General features: G+C 43.4%; 1 protein-coding gene across 1 annotated transcript in view; it reads right to left on the bottom strand.

Annotated features, from left to right (window-relative positions):
* LOC124797939 (proteoglycan 4) overlaps nt 1-19,991 on the bottom strand; it is a 314,898-nt gene that overhangs the window by 184,884 nt on the left and 110,023 nt on the right. The gene's annotated exons all lie outside the window — the stretch shown is intronic.

The raw sequence follows: 19,991 nt of genomic DNA on the forward strand, positions 1-19,991 counted from the left end.
GAAATTGAAATAAGAACACCGTGAATTCATTGTCCCAGGAAGGGGAAACTTTATTGACACATTCCTGGGGTCAGATACATCACATGATCACACTGACAGAACCACAGGCACATAGACACAGGCAACAGAGCATGCACAATGTCGGCACTAGTACAGTGTATATCCACCTTTCGCAGCAATGCAGGCTGCTATTGTCCCATGGAGACGATCGTAGAGATTCTGGATGTAGTCCTGTGGAACGGCTTGCCATGCCATTTCCACCTGGCGCCTCAGTTGGACCAGCGTTCGTGCTGGACGTGCAGACCGCGTGAGACGACGCTTCATCCAGTCCCAAACATGCTCAATGGGGGACAGATCCGGAGATCTTGCTGGCCAGGGTAGTTGACTTACACCTTCTAGAGCACGTTGGGTGTCACGGGATACATGCGGACGTGCATTGTCCTGTTGGAACAGCAGGTTCCCTTGCCGGTCTAGGAATGGTAGAACGATGGGTTCGATGACGGTTTGGATGTACCGTGCAGTATTCAGTGTCCCCTCGACGATCACCAGTGGTGTACGGCCAGTGTAGGAGATCGCTCCCCACACCATGATGCCGGGTGTTGGCCCTGTGTGCCTCGGTCGTATGCAGTCCTGATTGTGGCGCTCACCTGCACGGCGCCAAACACGCATACGACCATCATTGGCACCAAGGCAGAAGCGACTCTCATCGCTGAAGACGACACGTCTCCATTCGTCCCTCCATTCACGGCTGTCGCGACACCACTGGAGGCGGGCTGCACGATGTTGGGGCGTGAGCGGAAGACGGCCTAACGGTGTGCGGGACCGTAGCCCAGCTTCATGGAGACGGTTGCGAATGGTCCTCGCCGATACCCCAGGAGCAACAGTGTCCCTAATTTGCTGGGAAGTGGCGGTGCGGTCCCCTACGGCACTGCGTAGGATCCTACGGTCTTGGCGTGCATCCGTGCGTTGCTGCGGTCCGGTCCCAGGTCGACGGGCACGTGCACCTTCCGCCGACCACTGGCGACAACATCGATGTACTGTGGAGACCTCACGCCCCACGTGTTGAGCAATTCGGCGGTACGTCCACCCGGCCTCCCGCATGCCCACTATACGCCCTCGCTCAAAGTCCGTCAACTGCACATACGGTTCACGTCCACGCTGTCGCGGCATGCTACCAGTGTTAAAGACTGCGATGGAGCTCCGTATGCCACGGCAAACTGGCTGACACTGACGGCGGCGGTGCACAAATGCTGCGCAGCTAGCGCCATTCGACGGCCAACACCGCGGTTCCTGGTGTGTCCGCTGTGCCGTGCGTGTGATCATTGCTTGTACAGCCCTCTCGCAGTGTCCGGAGCAAGTATGGTGGGTCTGACACACCGGTGTCAATGTGTTCTTTTTTCCATTTCCAGGAGTGTATGTTGTTGTGTACAATAATGTTTTTAATTCTCTTCGTGGTGTAGAAATCTCCAACGTTTTACGTGCTTATATGGTGCTTCCCGTGGCATTGCCTGCAACACAGTACCTGCGGTCATCAAGAAGGACCAGGTAACACCAAATAATAATAATATAGCCATTATTCGTATTTTTCTGCTCCCAGTCACATTTATTTATTTTATATTTAATTTAACATATTGCAACGCGTTTCAGGCGTGTTTTGCTCATCACCAACCGTTTACACACTCATGTAAATGTTACTTAAAGATGAAATTTCTTAATCTAAATTAACATACACGTTTTGTTCACTGATCTGTTGCTGAAGCGGCTATTGGGACGTTTGAGGGTAAGGTGTGGATCACTGCTTGACCAGGAAATGATCTCTGCTGATGAGGAGTTGTGCCTTGTTGTTTGGTGTGACTGATATTATGGCCTGTGTGGGATGCAGAAAGTTTTGCATCTCTTGGTATACCGTGATAATCGTGTGATAGGCTTTTTATATGTCAGATGTCCACTTAAGATTTTGGCGTCCCAACACAAACAACTTAAGTAAGAGGCTTATTCACAATAAAAAACTGTCAGATACACATGTTGAGGCATCTAGCATTTACAGAATTACCTTCAGTGATTGAGACGATTATGCCAGAGAGGCAGATACAAAAGACCTTGATTGAAAAAACATTTACTCAGCTACAGACTGGATTAACGTAACAAATCCGCTGTAGCAACGCACGTTAATGACACAGGCCACCCTCTGAAAACTGGAGTCAACCTTGAAGCTTTGCTCAAAAACATAAAGAAGTAAAAGGATGAATGTCATTGAAGAAAAGAAAATATTCATTGAAGTACAAAAATGGAAATAATATTGTTAATGAGATGGTTGAATTGAAAAACTCATAATTATTCAGTAACCGTAAGCCAGTTCAAACTAAGATATGCCAGTGAGAAGAAGACGCTTAGGTCAGTATCGCTAATATCGCTATAAAGAAACCACAGTCGATACTCATCCACGTGCTGCAAGGGCTGTTATGTAGAAAAGTTTTTGCGAGGAAGTACCTAGAAGAGAAGTGTTAGATTAAACAGTGCAATAGCGTAGCGATACAAACCATTGTTGCTAGTGCGCCAACGATGGAAATGAACCTTTGGAACGCCAAAATCATAAGTGAGCAACTGATGCATAAACAGTTTGTCACACGATTAACTCACCCCACAGGTCGTACTGTCAATCACAACAAACAACGAAATGTATCTGCACGCCAGCGGAAGGCTTCCCTGGATATCGTTTTCTGGCCATTCACTGACCCACCCTACCCTCAAATGTTCAATAATCACTCCAGCAACCGATGAGTGAACGGAACAAATGGTTCAAATATCTCTGAGCACTATGGGACTTAACATCTGAGGTGATCAGTCCCCTAGAACTTAGAACTACTTAAACCTAACTAACCTAAGGACACCACACACATCCTTACCCGAGGTAGGATTCGAACCTGCGACCGTAGCAGTCGCGCGGTTCCGGACTGAAGCGCCTAGAACCACTCGGCCACCACGGCCGGCCAGTCAACGGAACAGCTCTTTGTCAATTTATATTAAGACATTTTATCTTTAAGTAACATTTATCCTTATGTACAAACGTCTGAAGATGAGAAAACATACTTGAATCCTCAAAACGCCCTACAGTTCACTGAATTAAACATAAAATAAGTAAATTCGACTAGTACCTGTGCGTCTACATCTACATATGCACTCCGCTAGTACTACCAAGTGATGTGTGGCGGAGGGCACTATTCGCGTCAAAGTCATATTCCCCCCCCCCCTCCCACCACCACCCCTTCCCCCCACTGCTCCACTCGCGGATCGCACGAGGGAAAAACGATTGTCTGAACGCCTCAATACGAGCTCTAATTTCCCTTATCTTTGAATGGTGATCACTGCGCGATATGAAAGTTGGAGGTAGTAATATATGATCTACATCCTCGGCGAAGATTGTATTTCGGAATTTAGTGAGCAGCCCCTTCCGTTTAGCGCGTCTTCTATCTGCAAGTTATCCCACATCAAACTTTCTATAAGATCTGCAACGCTCTCGAGATGTCTAAATGTACCGGTCACGAATCTCGTTGCTCTTCCTTGGACCTTCTCAATCTCTTGAATCAGAGCCAACTGGTACAGACGAACAATACTCTAAGACTGGACGAACTAACGTATTATAAGCAATTTTTCTTTGTTGAAGGACTACATCGCTTCAGGATTCTACCAATAAGCCACAAACTAGAGTTCGTCTTTCCCGTTACTTGTGTAATCTGATCATTCCATTTGAGATCATTTCGAATAGTCACACCCAGATATTTGACGGATGTTACCGCTTCCAAAGACTGGGCATTTATTTTGTACTCTTACATTAATGGGGATTTTCGCCTTATTATACGCAGTAGGTTACACTTACTAATATTGAGAGATAACTGCCAGTCATTACACCACGCATTTATTTTCTGCAAATCCTCATTGATTTGTTCACAACTTTTGTGTGACACTACTTTCCCGTGACTACAGCAACATCGGCAAACAATCTAATGCCGCTGTCAATACCATCAACCAGATCGTTTATGTAAATCGTAAAAAGCAGCGGACCTATCATGGTATATACCGTAAGCACGCACTTTTTGGAGCAGGCGACAGTAGAAAAAAGTAGAACCAATTATTCCTCACTCAGGTTTCCTAAATTTAGCTAGCACGGCCACTATTAAGAATAGGTTATTATTATTTTTACGTTGCCTCTTTTCAAAACTTTTGCCGTCCTATACATTTGGCGAATGTTTTACTTATTTTATACTAAGTACAGTGAATCATACGTCTTACTAGTTTGTTTTATCCCTTACGTAGTATTGTTAGGAGGCTGAGTCACGTGACGTGGATGGCTACAGTAGCGGCTTACCGCTTCGTTAACGCCAATGCCACAGGCAGTAAATGTAAACTCCGTCCACAAGCCATGCCGGCTCCATTGCTACCGTCCGACAGCCGTGTCGTCCTCCGACAATGGCGTCTTTGGATGTGGCTTGAATGGGTGTGGGGTCAGCACACCACTTTCCCGCTCGCTGTCAGTTTTCGCGACCTGCAGCCGCTGTTACTCGATCGAGCAAGCAGCTCCTCAGCTAGCATCACGAGGCTTAGTGCACCAGGTTCCAGACCTTCCACCGAGGACAAATCCATTGCAGAACTAGGAATCGAACCCGGGTCTTCCGCATTGCACTCGGCCGTGGAAACTGTCCAGCTGAGGAGGCGGTCGACACCGACAGTAGTATTTATTAAATAAACCATCGGTCGTAGAATAAATTGCTATGGCACTGGTTCATTCCGATAGAGCCTACCTGGAAACAGGTTGTAATGGTTCTTTATTTACGTGACCATTACGGCCCTCCAACCCCAGTTCTCGATACCAGTAATATCGTACTACTTTTCTGCGAAGTAACAGACATATTTTTGTGACAATATTCACATTTGGTTTTATTAATGTATAGGTACTCCGATGTATCGATTTATTGCAGTGGTATGGTTCTTGTGTGTATTCATTTCTGTGAGACTGTCATAATCTTTGACTTACTTGTAACCCTTTTGGCGCGAATGCGCACAGAGCAGTTTTTGTTTCACTTTGCAGAAGTTAAGTAGTTATTTCGCTTTGCAAAATAACAGTCAAGTCTTGTGTTTGCTTAAAGTGGAAATTAAATATTTGAAGATTGATACAAAACTGTTTTCTTGATGATGGGACAATTAAGAAGAAGTATATGTGAATTTACAAGAAGTTTAATAAAAATGTGGATCGTGAACACCAAGCCAAAAATTATTTCTACCATACCATTGTTCTTATCTGGAATTGTTTGATCTTTAAGAATTTCCTCAAACACGCATTTGTTAGGTCATCAAATATTGCTAAAATACAGATCTGGACCTTCTGGCAGTCAAAGTGGAATCACCCTAGAATCAACAAGATGAGCCATAACAACTTCGACGAAATCTACGTGGGAATCCATTCAAGATAAGTGCGAAAATTACTGACTTTTTTTACGGTGACTTCATTATTTCCATTCTGACGATACCATCCACAGTCAATAACATTGTTGTTGCCCGATAAAGCGAACATATGCTGCGTGAGCAACATTATTAATCTGATTTCTAACCTACTTTGCAAGTGGTGGTATTGTTGGAAGGTACACTTATCGCTACGATCAATTTCACGAGTAGTAACAAAGTTTTACGTATATCGAAAAAAAACCTGCGACAGTGAAATCTGGTCATGCTGTGTTAGTTTTCAAAATATTCTACCTATTTACGTTTCATTTTTCCAACGATGAATTACTTGGCGGAGAACTTGGTTGCAGAAGTCTGCATTTTGCCTATTAAGGAAAGTTCTAAAAGTTCTACCTCAAAGGCCCCTCGTCATCAGAATGGAAATACTTTCCGCTCGAAGAGGAAAGGGGAAAAATCATTGGGTCTATAGATGGAGAATGAAGCAAAATCTGAGAGCCTAAAGAAGCAGCATGTGGAACTGTGATCTGTACAGAATCAGCTGGGTGTTGTAGCGTACAGCTTTCTACAACACTTTGTCTTGACATCCTCCCATCACTCGTAACCTCGTCTGGAGATTTTGGTAGTACGCTCCTGCGACAGTTTTCCTCTTACGAAAAAAATCTGTTAGCATTACACCACTGCAGCCAGACGTTACTGAACTCACACAGAGGATTAACGACAGAAGTATCCTCGCCCTGATGAGTGGTCGAAGACACTTTTAAAAGAAGAAGCTTACTATCATAAAGAAACTCAGTCCTTAGAAGAATGTCCATATAATGACATACAACAGAAATATCTCTCCTGTGACGTTGTTTGGGATCTGCGTACGCAATGAACCCTAGACTCGTGGTAAACGGCGGCGTGAAGATCCGGGACGCTGCAGGGCTGTACTGACGACGTGTGGCAGCTGAGTTCCTGCGGGTAAAGACCAGTATGAACTGGGCCGGGTCTGGCTGTGTGTAGCACTGAGACGAAACATCTGGTACTGCCTACTGAATGCACTGGAACTGAACTGCTAATGCGGCCGGACGGAACTGCTAGTAGTGCCGACTTGAGGCGTAGGGCGTAACTCACCTAGCACGGTCCGGCGGTGACCTAAATAGTCGAGAGCGGATCGTGTAACTCCGTGGTAAGCTGCCCTGACCATACAAGGAAAATATCTCGGTGTTGATGAAAGTCGTTTACACTCTTCATCATGGCGGGGCGACTGTCCGCGCGACCTGCATGGTGTTCGGATGAATCGATTACTAGGCGTTTTACGACTGTGGTTTAAGGCCGTTTCCTACTCTCGTTTTGGAAAACGCTGGGCTGGTTCCAAATTTCCACTTCAGAAAAGTTAAATAAAAATAAATTTGCCAATATTTGAGTACGGAGGACCCAATACTAGACGATAGCAGCACTGAGAAGATCACACCTAAGCAGCCGTGAAGAGGGCTCAGCAACACCATGCCAGATGACATTGGTGAATCCACATGAGCTCACTGCAGCTTTTGCCCCTGTGTTTCCGGATGATATAGACGCCACCAGCACTCATAATTAGGTAGCTAAAGACGTCATCTTGATTTACCCAACATGATTGTAACATTTCCACTGTTGGACGGTGCGAGTAGTGGCCGCTACGTTTGTCATGTCTAAAATGATGGGCGCGATGTTAAACATTGTTCCATGACTTTTCCACTAAGACCTCGTTTTTATACGCCGAACTTAGGAGCCACCAATTCTGTTGTGATTCGAATCTGGTCTAGTTTGCCACTTCGTTCTTCGTCAGTGAAGATAAACATGTTGAAAACTGATGTATGACTGATTTTTTATTTTTTTTCACTATCGAGCTATTGTGATAGCTGGTCCTCGGGTACCAGAGCCATTACTTCTTTTGCTTTACAGATAGCTGATCAGCCACTTCGTTCTTCGCCGTTGAGACTTTTCTGGCTATACTGGAACGTCTGCGCCGCCTGACCACTGTTGTCATATTAGGATATTGTGATGTTGCCGCACAGTTCCATCAATTCAGTAAGGATTGTTGCAACGTTGTTCACCCCGAGATGCAGAAAATAATTTACCGTAAGATACTCAACCGTATCAGTGGGCTGCGCTGTTTTGTTTTGCGTAATTTAACGGAATACAATAGTACTGTGGCGTAGGAAATTCGACATGAATTCTATGTTCGTAGTCACCAGAACGTGGTCTTTTTTTCCATACTTTGAACACTGAGGACCCAGTCGAATACTTTCATTGTTTCACTACATTTAATCAAAATTCTCAGCTGTGTGGGACTCGGTAAACGATTTTTTAAAGCTACAAACCAATACGGCAACATAAAGAATGTAGCACCCGAAAATACTTTCATAGCACAGTAATAATGACAATAAATGTTTCAGAGATAAATAGAGGTTTGTGAAATATTTACATAGATAAGAAATGTGGGACAGTATGGGTGAGTAAGTAGTACTGAGATAGCTTCTACATTCGTAACAAAGGTAAATGTTTCTGGAGTCTGAAGATTTAACCTTATATTGTGACTTCGTCAGAAGCCATGCATATCTCTGGTAATTAGGGATCACGAGAGGATCATCTCCATAACCTTGTGGAGGAAATCATCGCAGCGATTAAGGTTAATGTAGGAGAAATTGTATCGGCACTCTCTCCATCGACTGATGTCCATTTCTGTTCATAGAAATAACTGAGGTGACAAAAATCTTGGCACAGCGATGCGCACATATTACGGGTGGCGGTAGTTTCGGATACGTAGAGTATAGAAGGGCAGTGCATTGGCGGAGCTGTCATTTGTACCCAGTTGATTCATGTACAAATGTGTCCGACGTGATTATGGCCGCATGACGGGAATTAACAGATATCGAAAGCGGACTGGTGGCTGGGACATTCCATTTCGGATATCGTGTGGGAATTCAATATTCTCAGATCCACAGCGTCAAGAGTGTACTGAAAATACGAAATTCGGGGCATTACCTCTCACCACAGACAACGCAATGACCGACGGTCTTCACTTAACGACCGAGAGCAGCGCCGCTTTGCGCAGAGTTTTCGGTGCTAACTGACAAGGAACCCTGTGTGAAGTGAACGCAGAAATCAATGTGCGACGTACGACGAACTTATCCGTTAGGACAGTACGGCGAAATCTGGCGTTAATGGGCCATGGCAGAAGATGCCCGACGCGAGTGCCTTTGCTAACAAAAAAGACTTCGCCTGCAAGGCCTCTCCTGGGCTCGCGTAAAACTGTAAACCGACTGTAAAACCGAGGTCTGTTCAAATGAGTCCTGACTTCAGCTGGTAAGAGCTGATGGTAGGGATCGATTAGGGCGCATAACCCACCGATGTCATGGGCCCGAGTTGTCAAGAAGGCACTGTCAAAGTTGAGGTGGCTCCATTATGGTGTGGTCTGTTTTTACTTGGAATGGACAGCGTCTTCTGGACCAGCTGAACTGATCATTGACTGAGTTACCAAATAACTATGGAAGTTTTATGGATGACATTGCACCATGTCACTCGGCAACAGCTGTTCGTGATTGGTTTGAAAAACATTGTGGACAATTCGAGGGAATTATTTGGCCACCCAGGTCGCCCGGTATGAATCCCGTCGAAGATTACGGGACATAATCCAGAGACCATTTCGTGCACAAAATTCTGCACCAGCTACACGCTGGCCATTATGGCGGCTATAGAGGCAGCATGGATCAATATTTCTGCAGGGAACGTACAACGATTTGTTGAGTGAATGCCACGTCGTGTTGCTGCACTACGCCGGGCTGGAGGAGGTCCGACACGATGTTAGGAGGTATCCCGTGACCTTTGCCACCTCAGTGCACTCTTCCTGACTTGGTGCATTGGTTCTGTTACGTTTATGGTCACCATGAGAAGCGGATATATTTTGGAAAGTAAAATAAAGCCACATTTCTCTTGAATGTAAGTCCAGTGAGTAGACCACTGGGCAATGTCGCTCGGTTGATGAAGTAGAGTGAGAACTGAAAGATGGGAGGTTCTACCATTCAGTACAAAAATCCATTTTGAGAAGACAGAAGGGCCGGCAACGGTGGCCGAGCGGTTCTAGGCGCTTCAGTCCGGAACCGCGCGACTGCTACGGTCGCAGGTTCGAATCCTGCTTCGGGCATGGATGTGTGTGATGTCCTTAGGTTAGGTAGGTTTAAGTAGTTCTAAGTTCTAGGGGACTGATGACCTCAGATGCTAAGTCCCTTAGTGCTCAGAGCCATTTGGGCCAAGACAGAAGGAACGATTTGTTTTACTTGCTAAAAACATTGTAAAGCCAAGATCGCATTAACGTTTCTTTATTTAAAACAACCGGTTTCGACAGACTTTGCTGTCATCTTCAGGTCTTCAAAAAATCTTTTTGCTATGAAACATGTTCATTTTAAGTTGGACCTCACGGCAAGTTGTCATATACCAGTCACGGATGACTATTGTGTCACGCTACTGTATACTGTATTTTTGTGACGTTACAATCATCTGTAAGCGGTATATACTCGCATATGGACATGCCCATGGCCGTTTAAGCAACGTGCTTTATCTTTTTAAATATTTTAGTTGTGACAAACCTTTTATAATGTGCTCGACAAGTTGGAGTCAGGTCATACTTAAAGTGAACACGTTTCATAATCAAAAAATTTTTAAGACTTGAAGACGACAGTAAAGTCTGCCGAAACCGGTTGTTTTAAGTAAAGAAATATTTACACGATGTTGGCTTTATAACGTTTCTAACAAAAAAAAAAATCCATGGATCTATCACGGAACGAACGGAAAAAAGGGCGTAAAAATAACTAATAGTGATAAGAATGAAAGTAGGTATTTATATCGTTTAGTGCATTTGTGTGACATAGCGGTTGCTTAGCACCGAAAAGTGAGCGTAAAAAGTGAATCTACGTGAACGTCTCAACTAAAAAGTTACGTAACTCCATGTCTTAAAATAAACAGATAGATAACCAGTAACACAAACTTTCCACTTTTAATCGAAATTATTTGACTTGTACGTGTTGTGTTTCACACTCGGCTGCTTTTAATTACTTTCGCCAAGGACACGGCAGGTGCTGCCATCACCAACTGGAACAGGTGTTGGTGCCCGCAGGGAGGCAGGGATCACTGGAGCGTGAAGGCGACTGACAGAGCCAGTGCGGCAGCGCCAAAGCCGGGCGCTGCTTGCTGAATAGATGGAAGTAATCTTCATATGTAACTGTTGACACACCTTTTGCGGAGACTGTCCATTTCTGATGTATTTCATCTGAATTGTTCTTTCCTACAACGGCGACGTAAGTTGTTTCAAGAGCACAGTAGTGACAGTTGAAACATGGCGGTAAGTTGCAAGAACTCAAAAGAGGTGTCAGCTGCCGTGACAACATTTAATATTTTTTTGTGGTATTAAAAAAATTTGAAAACCTCTCTCACACCGGCCTGATTTAGCTTCACTGATCAGGATAGTAAAAACATGCGTATGTTAAGGGAATTTTCATACACAAAGCGGGCTTATCACATTCACACAGTTCAATACTATTCTATCCTGATTAAATTGAGCTTAACTTATATTCCATTAGGCAGTGAAGCAATTTCAAAGTCTCGGTGCGACGAAAATTGTCAGTCGATCGCCTGAAAACATTTGTAATAATTATTAACTTTCGGTGATCACGTGGGGAAGACCGGAGATCTGCTGATAAGACCGTGTTAGCCTATTTATTTGAAGTAACTGGATATCTTGAGCATACAAATCGGCAGGTTCGTCCAGTGTAAATCAGACGTTCCCCACTGATCCCGTGCAACACAGCGTAATAAGCAGACACTGTCAATAATAATCAGTTAAATAATACGCGAACACACTTACTTTAGTTTAGTTCATGTATTAAATTCCTTCTCATATAGAATCTCATCAAGATGGCGACTAGCTCAACAATACATACATATAAGTCTTCGTTCTTTCCCGGCTAATCGGCAAGATCTCTTCATTATTTTCATAAGAGAAAATAGATAGCAGAGAAGCTATTCCATGGAGTAAATGGACGCTCCAAGGAATAATAGGACTTGAAACTACTTTGCATTGATAATCATCGTATATTAAAGTTTAGGAATCGGTAAGATAAGAAGAGATATTTCGAGATATGTACTGAGTTATATAATTTATAAAATTTCTGAAAATATCGCGGAGAGACCGCTGCAAGAGACATTACAAACAGTTGCCGTACCCAACTGGCAGCAGAAAAGCGTACGAGCGTCGCAACAAACACGCGAGGTGAGGCGAGGAGAGGAGGATCAAGGCGGCGCTTTCAGCACGACTGGTGACTGCTGAATGGCGGCTAGCTGCAAGAGTCTACCTTGTCACATGCCGGCGCTATAACATCCAATGCCACTCCATTGGGTGCCAGTAAGGACGTAGTCACTACTCTTTGACAACATCTTTCGAGCCTCATCTATCTCGACAAGTGGTTGCGAGTTATCGTTAGACAACACTATGAAAATTGCTGCTGGGGCTCACAGTAGTTACGCTGGATGTTTTCCCTGAAATTCATGAATTGTCGTGGTGATGACTGTTGGCGAAACAATCCAGGATGACAATGGTCTTGAAATAACAGGAAATTCACGTTTATTCCATTACTTCACGGAATTCCTTCTGACCTTTGTGACTTTTTTATGGGCACTAGGAAATGGCGCAGTGACGCAATGCGTAATTCTCTGAATAACGTTTCGTCCTCCTATACTGAAGACATCGTCAGAGTGCAGCCACTGATCTATAGTTGATGAATGAGACGAATAAAAAATAGATAGCATCGGCAGTTCTGCGTGACTTGGCAAGATTCGCCTTGCTGCAGGACAAGGAACTAGAAAAAAGAAAACACACACACACACAATGAGAAATGTAAATAGGAATAGGCCGAGCTCCTAGAGGGAGAGCGAAGAATGTGTGACAAATGAATCAAGAAACTGAGAATTTCTAGCCATGAGTTCCGTATTACGTATACACAGGCAAAGGCTGAACGACAGAGCCTACCGCAATGCTGTCAGTGCAGGTGCGATGTAGGATTCTCGCTGTAAAAAACATAGTGATCGTACTAAAAGAACCACCGTAGTCGCTGTGCGTTTCCTAACCACAAACATGCTGACAAAGTGGACTGTCTTAACACAAGTTATTGGAAGGTAACGCTTGCATACCAAAATGGCCATAACTGCCGTACTGCTACTATCTGCAATGTGTAATCGTCCGAGGTCAGCTACCAAAATGGGACTAGGAAATGGCTCTGTATGCTGTCTGTAAACTCGGACGCCGCTCCGTGGTGTGCGTCCGCAGTTAACAAGTAGGCTCACGCAGCCAGCATGACAGGGGGAGGAATCGAACCCTTGGCGGAGTCTCACTCTGGCAGACAGCTCGCTCTCTTTGACTCTCAAGTTGGGACACCTGTTTGACTGCCATTCCCTGAACGAGGGAGTAACCTTGTATGCCTCTTCTATCACATCGCTTCAACTTAAATTCAAATGTAACAGCCAAGAACTTTTAAGGAATTTCGTCATATTGAGCACATTCTTCGTTAATGACGAATGTGGAAATTTCTCTGCTCCCTCCATTCGATGTAGGAGCCATCCATCTGAGGTGTTAGTTAGCCAGGGATAATTAACGTAATTGTATAAAGTGATCGATTACGGCTTATGAATCTTGAACTGTGTGATGTTCTTAGGTTAGTTAGGTTTAGGTAGTTCTAAGTCTAGGGTACTGACGACCTCAGATGTTAAGTCCCATAGTGCTTAGAGCCATCTGAACCATTTTTAGCTACGCTTTACCAATAACTCCAAAACAAATTTTGTTCAGCCTTAGTTACGACTGTCAACATTAAAATACACATAGCTTGAAAGTAGTGCAGTATAATCTGTTAATGTGATCAGATGCGAAGTCTTGTGAGAAACGGAAGTTTTATGCATATCTTCATACTTAAAAATGCGTTTTTTTAAATTATTCCCTCTTTTTCCTCTTCGAGATACATTTTGTTGGTTACTTCTATTGATATCTCGCAGATTTTTCTCTGTCGTTCTGAATTGTCTACGTTTCAAGACTTTAATTTTAACTGTTTCAACCCAGTATTATTTGAATATGAATAATTTCTTGTGACTATTTTCTTGTTATGTTACATATTGGTTGTATAATCATATGAGGCTACAATTTCAGATGGTTGAATCAAAAATATGACATCGATATTAATATTAAAAATATGAGAAGAGTTATTACCGAAATATGCTTTCTGTATCAAAGCAACCTACGTTAAAACTACCAAATGAATAACAATTAACCATTTGAGATACAGTAAGTTTTGTATAGTTGCTGTAAAATTTACTTCATGGAGCGCTACACGTTTTCAAACTGATCCAATCAGTTGTGTCAAAAACGGCAATTCTATAAACTTGCGACCTCTTGAATACATTTCTGCGGACGAGACGTTAAACCGTTACGTTCCTTAATATGGGCAGAAGCTGATGTCGCATCTATACAGTACGGACCATTTGTCTGAGAACTGTCCCGAAATTTTTCAGTTCCATCGCTATACAGTAAATCTGGTACTTGGAGATCAACAGCACATACTCAAGGTGTGAATGAGACACCAGAATTCTGCAGATATCGATAGATTCAAATGCCCTAGAAACGGTTCTGAAGACCCATAGTATCTTCGTAATCAGTAATGTGTCAAACTAAAATCAATAAATACAGCTAGAAAGCAAATAAAAATCTTTGATCAGAGATCATTTACGACAGCGAAATTCGTCTACCTAATCATTTGTTTTTCGCAATAACACCAGCTCTGAACTAAAGAGCCTCAGAAAAACTATCTGCACTGAGCAACACTAGTATGAAAAAAACAATGTGTCTGATTGGTTCTGTAGGTTAATAAAAAAGGGTACGACCACTGGCGGGCGCGCTAACAAGATGTGCGCCTTTCTAATGAGGGAGTTCGCTGGCCTCGGAAAGAGCAGAGGTCCCCTGGGGACGAGTGAATGGAAGCTCGCGATGTAGGTCATTTACACGGCGTCTCGGGACATACAGTGGCTCCGTCCGTATATCACCGAGCAGCTTTGAACGTGGCGCAACGGCGAACTTTCACTCAGCTGGTGCCTCCCTCGAAGCGGATGAGTGTATATGAGCTTCCCGATGTCGTGGGCGGGGGTTCCTCTTCCGAAATGTGCGCATGTGTCTGCGAGGAGAATTCTTCACGAGTCTTAGTATCGCAACGTTAAGAAATACGAATAATCGTAATGGGTACGGTGATATGAAAGCATGCACAGTCGACAATTGCTAATTCAGACCTCCATGAACAGAATTTATGGATAAATCTAACTAATTGTCTTGTCTTTTGACAAAACCTCGATATGTCCAAGAAATTCTGCGTTCTGGTACACTCGATGAATCGAAGTGATTACACTATATACTTCCAACAACACTATAATCCGAAACTTCACAGAAGCAGGTTCGCAGAAGGGTTCCTGTAAAGTTTGGAAGGTAGGAGACGAGGTACTGCCAGAATTGAAGCTCTGAGAGTGGGTCGTGATTCGTGCTTGGGTAGCTCAGTCGGTAGAGCACATTCCCGCGAAAGGCAAATATCACGATTTCGAGTCTCGGGCCTCACACAGGAGGTTTCATATCAGTGTACACTCCGCTGTAGAGCGAAAATCTCGTTCTACTATAATAGAAGTCAACGGCTGTCTAGCACTCGGTCATTGAACTGTTGTCATTTGTTTTGGTAACTGTTTCGACGTCCAACTTTCCGCGGTGTTTCTTTGTTGAATCAACAATGAATATCGTACTGCAGCACATGAATCAGTTGTAAAAATGAATTCAAAGAAGTATGAAAGCTTTACTCTCGCAGGTCTCCTCTTCCTGATATAGGAGAAAATAGAAAATTCGATGCTTTCATTCATTTTAACGGTAATGGAGAAAGCAGAGGACGAAGAAGAAGAAGAACCGATTCCATCTGTGACCTCAGAAGATGCAAAGCCGTCATTGGAGACGTTCCGTAAAAACGTCCAGAGAACGAAGGTAGACGGTGAGATATTTTCGACTTTGATCACCATGAAAAATGCGCTTGCCCAAGTACTCTGGATGTCACTGAAGTAGAAAGAGATCAAGCTTTTTTTCTTTTTTTTACTGTATACCCGCCTTTCCACTATTTCTTGATTCCATCTTGATCAGTCAAGGTTTCGTTAAATCGAACTTGCAATTGTTCGAACTTTTTTAAAAATCTTTTGAGCTTTGAATTATCGAGGGTTTACAGTAGTGGAATTCTGCTGTAAATGTTGCGAGAAATTCTACGTAGATAACAGTAAAATCGCCGTCTAATGACATCAAACAACAAAAGAGAAGCATAAAAATGTCATTTGTGTCTTGGAAACACAATTCCCATGAGATCGATGTGTTTGGTTCAGAGAAACATCATTCTTTTTGTTTTATGAATGCGGTGAGTTACAGTTTTAAAACATTAAAAAAAGGTCATGTCATAGCTGATTGTTGCTTTATTAAAACTATAAGGGGCGATCAAAAAATTTTTGTTTGCGGACTTTGTTGCTGCGTGTATGCAGCCTAGCACGACTCCCATGCAGGTATTTAAGAACCGACACGTGGGCAAGGTATTAGTGCGGTTTTCGTGTCCCTCCGACCTGCGTGCAGTAAATGCGGAAACATGAACTATGGCGAAGTTATTATCAGATGCCTTCAAACAGGGCCAACGTACTGTTTTATTTTCACGGCTATCGAAGGACAAACCCCAGTAGACATCAATCGAAGAATGAAGAACGTATACGGGACAGAATGTCTGTCGAAAACCCCCAATGTGGAATGGTGCGCCAAGTTCCCTGCTGGTCGCGATTCTATACAAGACGCCGCTCGCTCTATCTGGGAGGCAAGCTTCATCCATTACAGAGAACAATATGTGGTAAACGCACACTCCCTCCCCCCCCCCCCCCCTCACCACCACCATAGTCCTGATCTCTCCCCACTTGATTTGACATCTTCGGTCCCTTAAAAAAGGCAATGAAGGGGCAATGATTCCTGTCGAATGGCGTGAGGCAGTTACGGTCTTTTTCACACAGCAGAATACGATGTTTCACCACCTAGAGCGTTGGTGGGCGATAGCCTCAGTGCTCACGGCGATTTACTCTGACTGGTGTACCCATTCTGGTGTTGAGCCTTCGAACGGAAAGATTTGGATTGCTCTTTACACATGACTCTGTCATAAAACAAACCATCCTCAGTCATAAAAATGGCTTTGATTACAGCATGTGCGTCCGATCATCATATATGTATTTAGATCATGATACTCATTAACTGCCTCAAAATGAATGAATGCAAGAATGTATCCGTTTTATGAATTGGGCAGAATTGATGGTCACGAAGTAGATGAAGTTTAGACTGATACCTATGCAGCAAAATAGTCAGTGACGGACGGAGCAAGTAGGACATCAATAGCAGACTAGCACTGGCAAAAAGGGCATTCCTCGCCAAGTATCAGACGTAGGTGTGAAATTGAGAAAGAAATTTCTGAGAATGTACGTTTGGCGCACAGCATTGTATAGTAGTGAAACATGGACTGTGGTAAAAGCAGAACAGAAGAGAATCGGAGCATTTGTGTTGTGGTGCTATAGACGAATGTTGAAAATTGGGTGAACTGATAAGATGAGGAAGGAGGAGGTTCTGCGCAGAATCGGAGAGGAAAGGAGTATGTGGAAAACACTGACAAGAATAAGGGACAGGATAATAGAACATCTATTAAGATATCAGGGAATGAATTCCATGGTACTAGAGGGAGTTTTAGAAGGCAAAAAATGTAGAGGAAGGAAGGGATTGGAATAGATCCAAAAAATAATTGAAGGCGTAGGTTGTAAGCGCTACTCTGGGATGAAGAGGTTGACACAGGAGAGGAAATTGCAGCAGGCCGCATCAAATCAGTCTGATGACTCAAAAAAAGTCTTCTCCTAATTCATTGCTGAGAATGCTTACCGCCCCATATCCATGGTAGGCTTAAAAATACACAATATATTGAGAAGATTTATTCATTGTTATTTCCAACAAGTACATATTGGCATGTATTTCATTGTTATGCTGGAAAAAAGATTTTGCCAGTTATGGGGTTAATCTGGTGAAGTGCAACATCAAAATGACGTGTCATAGTCCCTTTGACAGTATGAGTACAAGTCTTTCGAGCGCTGCAAAACGTCAAATACTTTTCTATTTTACAGAAACGCTTTTGTTTCTATCGCCAGTCTGCACTCTATATCATTTTTACTTCTGCCAACCTCAGTTATTTAGCTGCCAAAACAGCAAAACCCTTTTACTACATCCAACGTCTTATTTTCCATCCGTTCTAGTCGCCGTGCGAGAGAAAGGCTTGGGGAGGGGCATTTACGTCGGTTTCATAGAGGTTGACGAAGTAGTCAGGAGATTTCACAACAAACTACTGTATCTGGGTTCATATGCTACTAGTCAATATCAGATACATGCAATGGCTTTCTTGAAACGCATTGCACTGATACGTCTGTCTGATGAATACAGTGCGAAGTCGGTTTAACCTGTCCTCCTTCCAAAAGAAATCTCGGATGAAGTTAGGGGCGAGAGACTGCACTATCCTGCCGGCCGCTGGGTGCGCCCATGTTCATGTACGGATCTAGTATAATGGGGGATAGAGCTGTCAAAATCCCTTTTCAATCACCGCTTCCTTTTCATGTCCTCGGAGCCACCGTGGGCAAAGGGTAACACCAAGTCAAAATGTATTCGAATTCGATCCCAGTCACTGTTTAAATTTTGAATAAATATCATCACAACGGTGGCCGAAGACATTCGTTACAAGGAATTAACTTCTTCTGAGAACGACCTTGCCGAACAGGGCCTAAGAGCGCACAGAAGTTCGAGGAGCCTCTTCTTTTTGGGACGAGAAACTGTCCCGACAATAAAGAGGATAGGGCAATGTTCAATGGTATGAAGATGTAGAAGAGAACAGAAATCATAGCTGAAAAGACATGGAATTGAAGAAAGTGTCACAATGACTTCCACTGACAAAAGATTCCAGATTTGTCCCACATTAAGATCTCCAGGAGAGGCTGCAAGGGGTAGGTGACTACGAGGAAAAGACTTATGAAAGGGTAACATTCTACGAAGTCGAGCGTCGAACGTCCTGGGGAAGCTAGAAAATCTGAAAATGGAAACGCAAAGGCTAAGTCTAGATATAGCGGTGGTCAGTGAAATGAACTGGAAAGAAGATAATGATATCCCTTCAGACGAATATAGCGTAAGAGTGGGTATCATCCCGTACCAGATTTTACCTGAAGAAATAGGGAACGTTGAACATTTGTACTGTATTTTGGAAACGGATAGAGACATCAAGAAAACAGTGCCGGACAAGATCGTGATTTTAGGAATTGTTGTTGTGGTCTTCAGTCCAGAGACTGGTTTGATGCAGCTGTCCATGCTACTCTGCCCTGTGCAAGCTTCTTCAGCTCCCAGTACCTACTGCAACCTATATCCTTCTGAATCTGTTTAGTGTATCCATCTCTTGGTCTCTCTCTACGATTTTTACCCTCCACGCTGCCCTCCAATACTAAATTGGTGATCCCTTGATTCCTCAGAATATGCCCTACCAACCGATCCCTTCTTCTAGCGAAGTTGTGCCACAAATTTCTCTTCTCTGCAATTCTATTCAATACTTCCTCATTAGTTATGTGATCTACTCATCTAATCTTCAGCATTCTTCTGTAGCACCACATTTCGAAAGCTTCTACTCTCTTCTTGTCTAAACTATTTACCGTCCATGTTTCACTTCCATACAAGGCTACAGTCATTTGCTGTGCATAGTCGTTCTGGAATGCTCGGCTGGGTTTTCGTCCACGGGTGATGGCGGAAATATACCGAAAATACCGTTTTTGGGGTTTTCCGAGGAACCGTCCATAAAATACTGGTGCCTCCATAGGTTCCATCAAATGCAAAAAGAACCAACCGATTTGCTCCGTTTGCGTAAGCAGAAGCCATTGTGTACTATTCGCTCTTCGACCCTGTATTGTAAGATATTGACACTGAGACCATCCTTCTGTTCTTCTATTGGGTATTCAAATAGCCCAAGGGCTATCCACTTGACCCTAACTATTTATCACCAGTACAAACTGAGATTCGAGCGCCTGAAAGTCCGGTTTTTACGCACGGCGTTTCGGGAAACAGCGGCAGAAATTGGTGTCACGAGTGTAGGATTCGTCATGAATAAGAGAGGAAAGCAGACAATCTACATTTTTGAGATGTGATGTTATAGAAAGATATTGAAAATTTGGTGAACTGATGCAGTAAGAAATGAGAAGATTTTCCACATTATCGGCGAAGAGAGGAACAAGAGAAAAACATTGACAGGAACAAGGGAAAGGGTGGTAGAATGTCTATTAAGACATCAAGGAATAACTTCCATAGTACTTCAGAGAGCTGTAGAGAGTAGAAACTGAAAGGGAAGAAAGAATATGAGTCATAACAA

This window comes from Schistocerca piceifrons, chromosome 5 (genome assembly GCF_021461385.2).
Source record: "Schistocerca piceifrons isolate TAMUIC-IGC-003096 chromosome 5, iqSchPice1.1, whole genome shotgun sequence".
Lineage (NCBI taxonomy): Eukaryota > Metazoa > Arthropoda > Insecta > Orthoptera > Acrididae > Schistocerca > Schistocerca piceifrons.